Genomic DNA, 13,589 nt, shown 5'->3' on the forward strand with positions numbered 1-13,589 from the left:
ATTGGACTGTCTCTGTGTCATGGATTTTCCACACTATCTCAGAAAAGAAGGCCCACACCAGGTCAGACTTACTCTAAAATGATCCTTCATTAGTCTTGTGGGTCATCAAGAGCTCAATGTCCCTGACCATGAGATCCAAAGTTTTAAGGCGAAGGACAAGAGTCATACTCATCAGTTAATTTCTTAGTAGACAGCAGTCACATCCCGTGCAGGTAAGAGTGATGGGGCCTGGTGTGGAGGATTTCGACAGACAACGATGAGGGAAAATTCATTGTTTATATCATTTTCCCTCGTGGTCGACTGTCGAAATCCCCCCACCTGGCCTGACCACCCTTACCTGTACGGGCCGCGGCTGGTAGACTGCAGTGCTGGAATTGGAAAAAAGTTATGCTGGGAACCCAAAAAGTGGGGGTCAAGGTGTGCCAGAGGAAAGGAGGTTGAGTCACGAGGGGCAGAGCTTGAAAAACTGAGGCCAACAGCCAACTTACACACTCATTTTAAAAAGATCTGCTGCAAAGAAGTTGGCAACAGAGAACCTATCTGACTGTAAATCTGTTTTATATTACTTAATTGGTCACAAAGGGGCTGCTTTTTAAAATATCGTACATGGTTCAAAACACTTGTTGCAGAGATCTTACAGCAATTGTGAAGGGATTATAATAGTGGTAAGGGAACTATAGGGGTAAACAGTTCTTGGACAGTCCTGTGTTTTGTCCAGTCAAGTCAAGTCAAATCAGCTTTATTTGGTGCAAAATATACAACCATAAACGCATTCTAATCAGAAAGAATAGTTAATCATTACTTCTTTAAAATATAACACAATCAAATCAAAAACATATTTTTAGATCCATGCAAATTAAAAACAACATATTTCAAAATCACTCAACACATCATAATAGAATATGCATTTATACTGAGCTTTATGTGCAAAATAGCTTAATCACAAGGAAATACCTAAAGTACGGATGCTGATTTATAGCAGGATAGGGGATAAATAACACAACTAAGTGCAATCATCAGGTTTTTCGTATATTAGTGCATCCAAATGTGAATAATCCTTTCTTCTCCTGATTGCCATTTGTATAAACAAAATGACAGCATTCATAATTTTTTTCATTTTCCAGGCTACATATAAAGTTAAAAGCATATTTATAATAAAAAAGCATATTAGTTAAAAAAGGGGTTTTAAAACAGATTTCCGGATATCCCTATAAAAACTACAAAAAAGTATCAAATGCAACGTGGACTGGGGGGACTTTCCATCCCACGGGCAATTCGGGGGATTATGACACCACTTTTCCATTCTAGGAAATGCTATAATATAGTGAAGTGTGCCAAGCCGAAGCCTCGTTAGGTAAAATCTATGTTGGGTATTTCTTACCAAGGTTAGGTATATTTATGTGCCCCTCACTAATGGGTGTTTACAGTAAGAAATAACACTTTGCTGTAGACTAGCTTCAGCCTCTCTTACGAATTCCCTAGCAGTAATACAGGGAATCTTTCTACTATGGTCGAGAGCCAAGCAGTCCATGATTAGATCCTTTGTAAACTTGATCTCTTCTTTCGCCCAGATCCCTTGCCAAAAGGTAAGACCTGTCGTATTTGCGAGATCACTTAGGTACAGTATGGACAGTTCTTTATGTACTATGTAATTGGCTGTAGAACTGGGGACTGTCAACAGTCTTTTAAAAAATTTATTTTCTTTAATTTGTAAGGAGTCGGTGTTAGCTCTCCCCCATATAGCTTCCCCATAGCAGATCCCTGTAACACACTAACTCCTATACAGGCCAAGAATTTCCCATATGGGTTTATTTCCTATTTTTGCAGAGAATCTAAAAATACACTGTGTTGTTTTTAAAAATGTCAAATTGCAAGATTCTCTATGGGAGTTCCAGGTACCGCTCCTCTTAAAAATGAATCCCAGATATGAAAAAGTTGACACTCTATTAATACCAGCCCCTCCCATAAGGTGTTGTCTGTTCTTCAGAATATTACTCCTGCATGTCATAACAAAGGTTTTATTAAGATTTAGCTAGAGGTCTTTTTCAGACATGTACAACTCAAAATGTTCTATTAGGCTTTGCAGGCCATTCGCTGCCCTTGATAACAGGACAGCGTCGTCTGCATATAAGAGTACTGGGGTGGGTCAAGCCCCAACTTTTGGAGTATCTACAGTTTTGTTTTGTAAAAAGGGATTCACATTGGTAAATATAAGGAAAATAAAAGGGGTGCTAAAACACATCCTTGTCGTATTCCCCATGTTACCCTAAAATCTGGAGTACATTCCCCCATTGTACCAAACCGTACTCTAAAAGTAAAAAATGTATAAATCTAGAGTCCAACGACTCTAGATTAAATATAGGCTCCCCTATCCCTCTTGCGTGGTCAGACCACCTGGCTGTCCCGCTGGAATTTAAATTCCATCATTCTCTCCCCTCCTCCTCCAATCTTAGGAAGTGGGAATTAAGAAGGAACTATAGGGAGGTCAACAACGAAACCCTTGCCCCATTTCTGATCAGACCATGCCCTCTGATTGTGAGAGATACCAACGCCGCTGCATTCCAATTCTTCAATTCTATCTCAATCAGTGGATTCTTTGGCCCCTGCCAAACACCATTACTCGGCTAGAAAGAGTCTCTCGGCACCCTGGTTCTCTGAACCGTTCCGGCTGCTAAGGCAGGGCTGCCGAAAACAGGAGAGGCTTTGGTGGACCCATCTTGATCCTAAGGAGAGAGAGACATACAAAAATCTCCTTAAAGAATACAAACTGGCGATAATAGAGGAAAAAAAGTCCAATTCTGTTAACCTGACGGCCTCTCTCAACTCTCCCAAAGACTTGGTTAGGATCATAGACTCCCTCTCTAGCCCTCAGTTGGTGGACCCTATAGTGAGCTCTCAGGAACTGTGTGATAAGATATCTACTTTCTTTCACACTAAAATAGTAGACATTTACAGTTCCCTTGACTCCCTAACCATGACGTGGGTGTCTCCTCTTTCCCTGTTTTTTTTCGCCCAGAAATGTCGAGCGAAAGAACTCCGCCCCAGCTTCTTTAATTTTTCTCTCCTTACCTCTGAAAGGATTAATCAGCTTCTTGATTAAAAGAAATCCGTCTCCCCCTGGATCCTCTTAAAATACTTAAGGAGTGCAGGGAGGTGGTTATTCCTGCCCTGTTAGAGGTGATGAACCTTGCAATCATGGAAGGAAACTCCCCCCTCTCCTGCAAAATGGCCGTTTTTAAACCCCTCTTGAAAAAGGCTACTTTGGACCCTGGGGTCCTAAAGAACTTCCGCCCTATATCCCTGTTACCCGCACCAGCAAAAATGCTTGAGTCACACCTCAATCAGCATTTAACCATCAATTTGGATGACTTTAGTCTGCTGCACTCTTCTCAACATGGATTTTGAAGAGCTCATAGTACCGAATCCGCCCTTACGGTGGTTATCAATAACATCCGAGCAAAGGTCGACATGGGCCAGACTACCCTTCTGGTCCTACTCGATCTTACGGCAGCTTTCGACATTCTGTCTCCCTCTGTCCTGGTTGCGCGACTTCGGGGGATTGGAGTTGGAGGCACAGCTTTAAGCCTCCTGTCCTCTTTCCTTAACCAAAGGGAACAGAGGTTGAAGCTGGGCGTATTCCTTTCCCCCCCAAACCTGTGCAGTGTGGGGTTCCTGAGGGATCGTCCCTGAGCCCCACACGTTTTAATATCTATGTGGCCCCACTTGCCGGGTTAGTAAGATCTTTTGGGTTAGAGGTGTTGTCATATGCTGATGACACCCAAATCATTGTTTCCCTCTCTCAATCTGTGAGTATCTCCACTCTTAACTTCAGGAACTGCATGGAAGCAGTCTCGCTATGGATGATTCAGAATTCCCTGAAGTTGAACGGAGAGAAAACGGAGATTCTGATTTTCTGATTCTGATTCTGATTTTCGGGGATAACCAGGACATCTGGTCAAGTGACTGGTGGCCACTGTTTCTCGGGGTGTGTCCCCTTCCCTTTCAATCTGCCAGGAATCTGGGTGTGCGGATAGACTCCACGCTCTCCTTTGACCGTCAGGTCAGTAGGACTGTTTCTACATGCTGTGGGATCATGAGAGTCCTGAGAAAGATCGCTAACTACCTTTGTCCTGAAGCTCGGAAGCAGGTCACGGTGGCTCTTGTCTCTTCGAGACTAGATTACTGTAATGCGCTTTACTCAGGCATCAATAAGAGTCTCATTCAGCGCTTACAGATAATCCAAAATGCGGCAGCCAGGCTGATTCTTAACCTTCCTAGACTATCGTCAGCCTCTCAGGCGAGGAAGAACCTGCATTGGCTGCCCATCCAGTCTAGGATCTCGTTTAAGATCCTTTGCTTTGCCCATGTGGCCGGGGAAACATCCTTTACAACACAATTTTTACCACGCAGTGCTATTACAACGCAGGTTTTACAACAAAAACAATTACAACGCATTGCGCTGGGGGGCGCTCCAGGATAGGGAATAGATTTAATTTACTATCCAACACCTTCCCTAGTGTCCACAGGGACTGGAGTTGGAATAGTAAATTAAACTATTCACTATCCAGCACCCCAAAGCGCTATGCGTTGTAATGGTATGCGTTGTAAAAACTGCGTTGTAACAGCATGCGTGGTAAAAGCATGCGTTGTAACGTCATACATCCATGTAGCCCTGTATGGCTCAGGCTCAGAAGGCATTAAGTCCCTTTTACACCCTTACTCTCCCAGCAGAGCCCTCCGCTCCTCCAATAAAAACCTTTTGTCAGTTCCTCGCTTTCGTAAAGCAAGGTGGGGAGGGAGAGCCTTCTCCTCCCTGGTTCCTAGGCTGTGGAACACCCTTCCCCCTGAACTGGCAGGACAATCTTCCATCATGCACTTTCGTAAAGCACTGAAAACGTGGGTCTTTGCAGAGTCTTATCTGTAGTCTTGCTCTAGAAGAACTACAAGCTGTACGATCTTTAAGCGCTTTGATGCCCTTGGGCTAAGTTGCACGGTACAAGACTATATTCATTCATTCATTCAAATTGTTTTTTACCGGTCTAGAAAAAAGGGCAGTGTCTTCTTTATTGGTCCTTAAGTCTTGGGTAGATCGGGTGGTTGAGCAATCCCTTAAAGGTGGTACAGGAATTTTGCTCTTTGCTTGAATTCACCAACAGAAATGGTGGTACCTAACCCTTCTTTAGATCTTACGGTTGGAGTGTTGGCACTAGTGGCCTTGTTCAGTGATTTTGAGGATAATACTTCAGAGACCAAGTCTGTTAGATAGGTCACATCCTTTTGAACAAGTTTGATTTCTGACATCAAACGTCGCTAGGTACTATCTAATTTGCCATATAGTCTATTGGATTACTAACCCCCTTTACTACCCCAGCATTTTTTTCCTCCTTTTTTTGCTTTAGGCTTAGATTTAGCCTTCACTGCCTGGTTCTCCATGGGTCCATTATACATTTGGGTAAGTTGTTTTGATTTCTTTTCTGGTGGAGAGAGCAGGTCTGTATTATTGGACACTGCAGAGATTTCACGTGGAGCTGTTAGGATGCAGGGATTGATGAGATTTGGGGCGATGTCCTTCTTATTTACGCCAGTGATAAGTAGCTCTATCTCTGAGTCCTTATCTCTCACATTGCACTCATGTGCTGAAGAATCACTCCTGCCATCTGTTACAGACTCTTTTAATGCAGCATCTAATGCGGTTTTGGTAACTGCAAGTTGTTCTTCAACATGCACAATCTCACTGTTAAATAAACCCACGGCGGTTTTCAGGTACTTGGTCATGGGTGCAATTTTCGCGGGCAACTTTCCCACTGAGGGCGGTAACTTCCTTTTGCCCATACTCCCGCAGATAAGTGTTCAATGTAAAGCAGAACAAGATGTTATAATGCCTTACGGTAGTCATCTGCTCCTGAAAGACCAAGGGGGTGGCCAAGCCCAGCCTCGGCCTGCCTGGGCCCGGCCATGCACCAACGCATACCACGCCGTGGGAGACTTGTCCCAATCCTAAGCGCCTCCTGGTACGTGTAACCTCCGTTGGCGGCAACCTGGGAAGTGTGGTCCAGTTTTTCTCCCTGGTCCTTGAAGGGCTCTGACAGGTGGAGGGCAGTAATGTGGTTTTGTCCATTCACAGTTCTGTCCCATTAAGTAGCACAGAGGGCTAATGGGTCTGCTGGAAAGCACATCGTGTAACATGCAGATCAGACATATAAATTGTATTTTGAAAGGTCAGTGGGCTACTGCTTATGTCACAGAGATCATTTTGTTACTTCCAGCACATACACTGCATGCCTTCTAATGTAGCACAGTGATCTACGCAGACTGTAAAATCCTTATTGTATTTTTTTTAATCTGTTGTTATTCTAAGATTTCACAGTAATAACGTCTTGTTAGTAGAGACGACCATAATCATTACATTACATTTTATATCCTGAATTTGTGTTTCTCCCGACCATTCACTCTTAACAAATAAATGCTACAAGTATGGTTCATATGTTATTCTTATGCCTTCTAACCAACATTGTCTTGTGGAACATTTCCTGGGCATTGATTTACACACTTGCATGATGTATTGTGCTTGTGTGTGTGATGTAAAGTGCTCCTTACAGCCTCTACTGGGATGAGAAGCACTATAAAAGGATTAAGTAAAAAAAAAAATAGTAGGTTCCATTTAAATCAAAATGTATGAAATTATTCACATAGACACATAAATATTGCATTCTTACATTGCAAGCACATCTCTTATATAGGGAGCTGAACAAAGGTAAACACCTGCCTCCAATAGTGTCTCTTAATGACCTGTGAAGTGATATCAAGCTGCACCGAACTGAATGCAGACAATGTATGAGCCCTACTGAATCATGTCCTGGTGTAGGACCATGACCCCGGGAGAAATGCAGCAGGTTTCCCTGGGGAAATTGCTGCTGGAACTGGAATCCAGCAGGTTTCCCCTACTTTCCAGTGAAGTAGCCGGGTTACATGTTCTAGATTTACTGTGGAACCCTAGGCCAATGTCTCTTTTTCTCTGCATTAAAGTGTGGAGAAGAGAAAAATCGGTAGCCAATCAATCATTACAGTTCATATGAACCTTGATGCCGAAGAATCACAGATTCCCAATCAAGTTTATTTAGTTTATTACCAAGCCAAGAACAATGGGACATACAGGCGCCTCAAAATGAGGGTTTAGAAATACATTGGAACTAATACAAACCCAAACCTACGGGTGAAATGAAGATGGTGCAACATGCACAGTATAACTAGTTCCAGAATCAGAATATAGGAAATTATGGCTTCAACATCAACATTCCCCTTCATTGGAAGATATAAAGCATTAGTCTGCCCCTACTCTACCACTAACATGACATCCCTAATTAGCATTTCCCCAAGGCAAAATCAATGAAAGGTTTCAGCATGTGGAGGCTTCCTAAGAAGTCCACTCACGTTGAATGGGTCAAGTAGCATAAAGCTACAGGGCTCATTCTAAGATGCTCTCACTCTCAAGGCAGGTAGAAGGCCCTTGGGCACTGTCCCTAACTTCAATACATGTACTTACAAGCCATCTCCAGAAATGCATTGCAACATCACACCTTCCAAGCAAGCCACCTCCTTGTAGGTAACTTTCCACATGGCAGCGATGGTCCCAAATAAGGGGGTGACGAGCCTTGGATAGATGGCCTTGATTCCCAAGCTCTCTCCGATGAGAAAGTACAAGAGTCCGTTATTATAAGTATTGTCGTTCAATGTATCCTCTCCTCCCTAAGCCTAACTCCTAAAACTAAGACATTATTATAGCTACAAGGATGAATTTCTTCCGCTGCAACAGAAATGTGAGGAAGAACACATCCAACATGCACATGAAATTCAGTAGGGAGTCTAATGCAAAAGCTTCCAGGAGAAAAATAAAATTCAGGGTTACAGGATTTAGTCAACATAAGAAATAGATTTCTTCACGTTTACATTGAAATGTCCCTAACACGTCACTTTTCACATTATTAAAGTTCCCGTTCTAATGACATAATGTTAACACAATAAGAGATTTTATGAGTGTGTGAACAACCTGTGAGTATAATGCACCCCTACAAATGAAAGAACAAAATTTGCGCTCTCACACCAGCACGGGTCAACAGGAATTCTGCCATGTTCATTCACAATTAGTTTTCAAGACAATAGGAAATGATAGGCAGAGGGGTCTTTATTACGAGGAAGCATTGGATCAGTAAGGATAGCACCACTCCTGGATGGAGAGGCGGTGTGAAAGTAGCTCCTTATTACTGAGCCTCAGAGGGGTCAGGCTGAGTTTGGCTATTAATGCTACTATACCAAACAGTTTTTAAAGTTTTTATTAGACTTTTAAATAATGTAATACTTATACCATCCAATCCATCTAAGGAATCTAGGGCCATATGTATCAAGGTACCCATTTGCTATTCTGAATTAGAAAATAGGTGTGGGAGCACACTGCTTCACCTCCCAGCAGAGTCGCCCCTAAGCATCATGGTTGATGCAGTCCGACAAGCGAGTACACTTGCAAAGTCTTTAGAGTGTTTCACCAGGTGGGTGCAGATTAGTGCTGGCCATCTCTGCAGCAGAGATTAGGCATTATTTGGGGTTGCTGAGCAGGCTGCCGTATCCTTGGAACGTAGTATCTCTCCAGGCGCGCAGGTGCCTCTCCACGAGCTCGTCAGCCCACAGCGGCTCGAGGGAGCCTTGAAGTAGAAAATAGGTGTGGGAGCACACTGCTTCACCTCCCAGCAGAGTCGCCCCTAAGCATCATGGTTGATGCAGTCCGACAAGCGAGTACACTTGCAAAGTCTTTAGAGTGTTTCACCAGGTGGGTGCAGATTAGTGCTGGCCATCTCTGCAGCAGAGATTAGGCATTATTTGGGGTTGCTGAGCAGGCTGCCGTATCCTTGGAGCGTAGTATCTCTCCAGGCGTGCAGGTGCCTCTCCACGAGCTCGTCAGCCCACAGCGGCTCGAGGGAGCCTTGAAGTAGAAAATAGGTGTGGGAGCACACTGCTTCACCTCCCAGCAGAGTCGCCCCTAAGCATCATGGTTGATGCAGTCCGACAAGCGAGTACACTTGCAAAGTCTTTAGAGTGTTTCACCAGGTGGGTGCAGATTAGTGCTGGCCATCTCTGCAGCAGAGATTAGGCATTATTTGGGGTTGCTGAGCAGGCTGCCGTATCCTTGGAACGTAGTATCTCTCCAGGCGCGCAGGTGCCTCTCCACGAGCTCGTCAGCCCACAGCGGCTCGAGGGAGCCTTGAAGTAGAAAATAGGTGTGGGAGCACACTGCTTCACCTCCCAGCAGAGTCGCCCCTAAGCATCATGGTTGATGCAGTCCGACAAGCGAGTACACTTGCAAAGTCTTTAGAGTGTTTTACCAGGTGGGTGCAGATTAGTGCTGGCCATCTCTGCAGCAGAGATTAGGCATTATTTGGGGTTGCTGAGCAGGCTGCCGTATCCTTGAAACGTAGTATCTCTCCAGGCGCGCAGGTGCCTCTCCACGAGCTCGTCAGCCCACAGCGGCTCGAGGGAGCCTTGAAGTAGAAAATAGGTGTGGGAGCACACTGCTTCACCTCCCAGCAGAGTCGCCCCTAAGCATCATGGTTGATGCAGTCCGACAAGCGAGTACACTTACAAAGTCTTTAGAGTGTTTCACCAGGTGGGTGCAGATTAGTGCTGGCCATCTCTGCAGCAGAGATTAGGCATTATTTGGGGTTGCTGAGCAGGCTGCCGTATCCTTGGAACGTAGTATCTCTCCAGGCGCGCAGGTGCCTCTCCACGAGCTCGTCAGCCCACAGCGGCTCGAGGGAGCCTTGAAGTAGAAAATAGGTGTGGGAGCACACTGCTTCACCTCCCAGCAGAGTCGCCCCTAAGCATCATGGTTGATGCAGTCCGACAAGCGAGTACACTTGCAAAGTCTTTAGAGTGTTTCACCAGGTGGGTGCAGATTAGTGCTGGCCATCTCTGCAGCAGAGATTAGGCATTATTTGGGGTTGCTGAGCAGGCTGCCGTATCCTTGGAACGTAGTATCTCTCCAGGCGCGCAGGTGCCTCTCCACGAGCTCGTCAGCCCACAGCGGCTCGAGGGAGCCTTGAAGTAGAAAATAGGTGTGGGAGCACACTGCTTCACCTCCCAGCAGAGTCGCCCCTAAGCATCATGGTTGATGCAGTCCGACAAGCGAGTACACTTGCAAAGTCTTTAGAGTGTTTCACCAGGTGGGTGCAGATTAGTGCTGGCCATCTCTGCAGCAGAGATTAGGCATTATTTGGGGTTGCTGAGCAGGCTGCCGTATCCTTGGAACGTAGTATCTCTCCAGGCGCGCAGGTGCCTCTCCACGAGCTCGTCAGCCCACAGCGGCTCGAGGGAGCCTTGAAGTAGAAAATAGGTGTGGGAGCACACTGCTTCACCTCCCAGCAGAGTCGCCCCTAAGCATCATGGTTGATGCAGTCCGACAAGCGAGTACACTTGCAAAGTCTTTAGAGTGTTTCACCAGGTGGGTGCAGATTAGTGCTGGCCATCTCTGCAGCAGAGATTAGGCATTATTTGGGGTTGCTGAGCAGGCTGCCGTATCCTTGGAACGTAGTATCTCTCCAGGCGCGCAGGTGCCTCTCCACGAGCTCGTCAGCCCACAGCGGCTCGAGGGAGCCTTGAAGTAGAAAATAGGTGTGGGAGCACACTGCTTCACCTCCCAGCAGAGTCGCCCCTAAGCATCATGGTTGATGCAGTCCGACAAGCGAGTACACTTGCAAAGTCTTTAGAGTGTTTCACCAGGTGGGGGGTGCAGATTTGTGCTGGCCATCTCTGCAGCAGAGATTAGGCATTATTTGGGGTTGCTGAGCAGGCTGCCGTATCCTTGGAACGTAGTATCTCTCCAGGCGCGCAGGTGCCTCTCCACGAGCTCGTCAGCCCACAGCGGCTCGAGGGAGCCTTGAAGTAGAAAATAGGTGTGGGAGCACACTGCTTCACCTCCCAGCAGAGTCGCCCCTAAGCATCATGGTTGATGCAGTCCGACAAGCGAGTACACTTGCAAAGTCTTTAGAGTGTTTCACCAGGTGGGTGCAGATTAGTGCTGGCCATCTCTGCAGCAGAGATTAGGCATTATTTGGGGTTGCTGAGCAGGCTGCCGTATCCTTGGAACGTAGTATCTCTCCAGGCGCGCAGGTGCCTCTCCACGAGCTCGTCAGCCCACAGCGGCTCGAGGGAGCCTTGAAGTAGAAAATAGGTGTGGGAGCACACTGCTTCACCTCCCAGCAGAGTCGCCCCTAAGCATCATGGTTGATGCAGTCCGACAAGCGAGTACACTTGCAAAGTCTTTAGAGTGTTTCACCAGGTGGGTGCAGATTAGTGCTGGCCATCTCTGCAGCAGAGATTAGGCATTATTTGGGGTTGCTGAGCAGGCTGCCGTATCCTTGGAACGTAGTATCTCTCCAGGCGCGCAGGTGCCTCTCCACGAGCTCGTCAGCCCACAGCGGCTCGAGGGAGCCTTGAAGTAGAAAATAGGTGTGGGAGCACACTGCTTCACCTCCCAGCAGAGTCGCCCCTAAGCATCATGGTTGATGCAGTCCGACAAGCGAGTACACTTGCAAAGTCTTTAGAGTGTTTCACCAGGTGGGTGCAGATTAGTGCTGGCCATCTCTGCAGCAGAGATTAGGCATTATTTGGGGTTGCTGAGCAGGCTGCCGTATCCTTGGAACGTAGTATCTCTCCAGGCGCGCAGGTGCCTCTCCACGAGCTCGTCAGCCCACAGCGGCTCGAGGGAGCCTTGAAGTAGAAAATAGGTGTGGGAGCACACTGCTTCACCTCCCAGCAGAGTCGCCCCTAAGCATCATGGTTGATGCAGTCCGACAAGCGAGTACACTTGCAAAGTCTTTAGAGTGTTTCACCAGGTGGGTGCAGATTAGTGCTGGCCATCTCTGCAGCAGAGATTAGGCATTATTTGGGGTTGCTGAGCAGGCTGCCGTATCCTTGGAACGTAGTATCTCTCCAGGCGCGCAGGTGCCTCTCCACGAGCTCGTCAGCCCACAGCGGCTCGAGGGAGCCTTGAAGTAGAAAATAGGTGTGGGAGCACACTGCTTCACCTCCCAGCAGAGTCGCCCCTAAGCATCATGGTTGATGCAGTCCGACAAGCGAGTACACTTGCAAAGTCTTTAGAGTGTTTCGCCTGGAGAAATACTACATTCCAAGGATACGGCAGCCTGCTCAGCAACCCCAAATAATGCCTAATCTCTGCTGATGACAGATAATAATCTAGAAACACGTGTCCAGAGATGGCCAGCACTAATCTGCACCCACCTGGTGAAACACTCGAGAGACTTTGCAAGTGTACTCGCTTGTCGGACTGCATCAACCATGATGCTTAGGGGCGACTCTGCTGGGAGGTGAAGCAGTGTGCTCCCACACCTATTTTCTGCTATTCTGAATTAGTGATTTTTAGTGAATCACAGATTCAGAATCGAAATTGGTATGTATGTAACAAATCGCACTTAAATAGCGATTCGGTAATAATCGCTAATTAATTGCGAGATTTCCAAAAGCGATTCCGTAATCGTAAGAAATCGCAACTTTGCGATTTCCTAACGGAAAAAATCGCAATTTTACGAATTTCGCAAATCTTCTAATCGGAAATGCGAAAAATCAGAACAACTGGGAGTGAAACATAATCCACAAAAAGAGTACAGAAGAAATGGGAAGTGTAGGTAAAGATGTAAATATTCTATCCTGGAATGTTAATGGCCTGAGAACTAAAAGCAGAAGGAATAAAATCTTAGAGTATATCAGAACAGGGAAAAGCGAAATAATAATACTGCAAGAAACCCACCTGCTAAAAGAAGAATGGGATCAAATAGTCAAGAATTTATGGTGGGTAGACACGCTAATATGCACAACGCAACAATGCAATATAAAAGGAATAGCAATAATTTTTAAAAAGTCGTTAAAAGCAACTATAATCAACACAGAAGTTGATAACAAAGGACGTTGGGCCATAGCTAATGTTAAAATAGGAAATTCTCCCATCACTATCACAGGGTACTATGGTCCGAACTTGGATGATGCTGATCCCTTGCGAAAATTGTATTCACACCTTCTTTTAGCCACCTCTCCCATAATACTGGGAGGTGACTTTAACCTAGTTATGGATCTAAAACTAGATAGATCTCCACCAGGTAGATATACTAACTTAAAGAAAATGAGACAATGGATTGGGAATTACAAAAGAGACCTAAATCTAGTAGACATCTGGAAAAACAAAGGAGAGAAATCCCAACCATTTACCTTATATAACAAAAAACTGGGACACAAATCAAGAATTGATTTCTTTTTGGTTGGTAATGATTTGTCAAAGAAAGTGAGAAGAGTATCTCATTTACCTGCCCACCTCTCAGATCACTCAGCAGTCCAGCTAGAATTACAAATTACAGACAATAGATTAGAAAGAAGATTCACGGTCGAAAGAGTTTTGCTGGAAGATGAAGAGATCATAAAGGAGTTGGAATCTGAAACAAACACCTTCTTTGAGCTCAACGCGCAAGGTACCACAGAACAAATAACTTGGGATACCTATAAAGCGGTTATAAGGGGTAAACTTTTAAGCT

This window comes from Lissotriton helveticus, chromosome 9, assembly GCF_964261635.1.
Source record: "Lissotriton helveticus chromosome 9, aLisHel1.1, whole genome shotgun sequence".
NCBI lineage: Eukaryota > Metazoa > Chordata > Amphibia > Caudata > Salamandridae > Lissotriton > Lissotriton helveticus.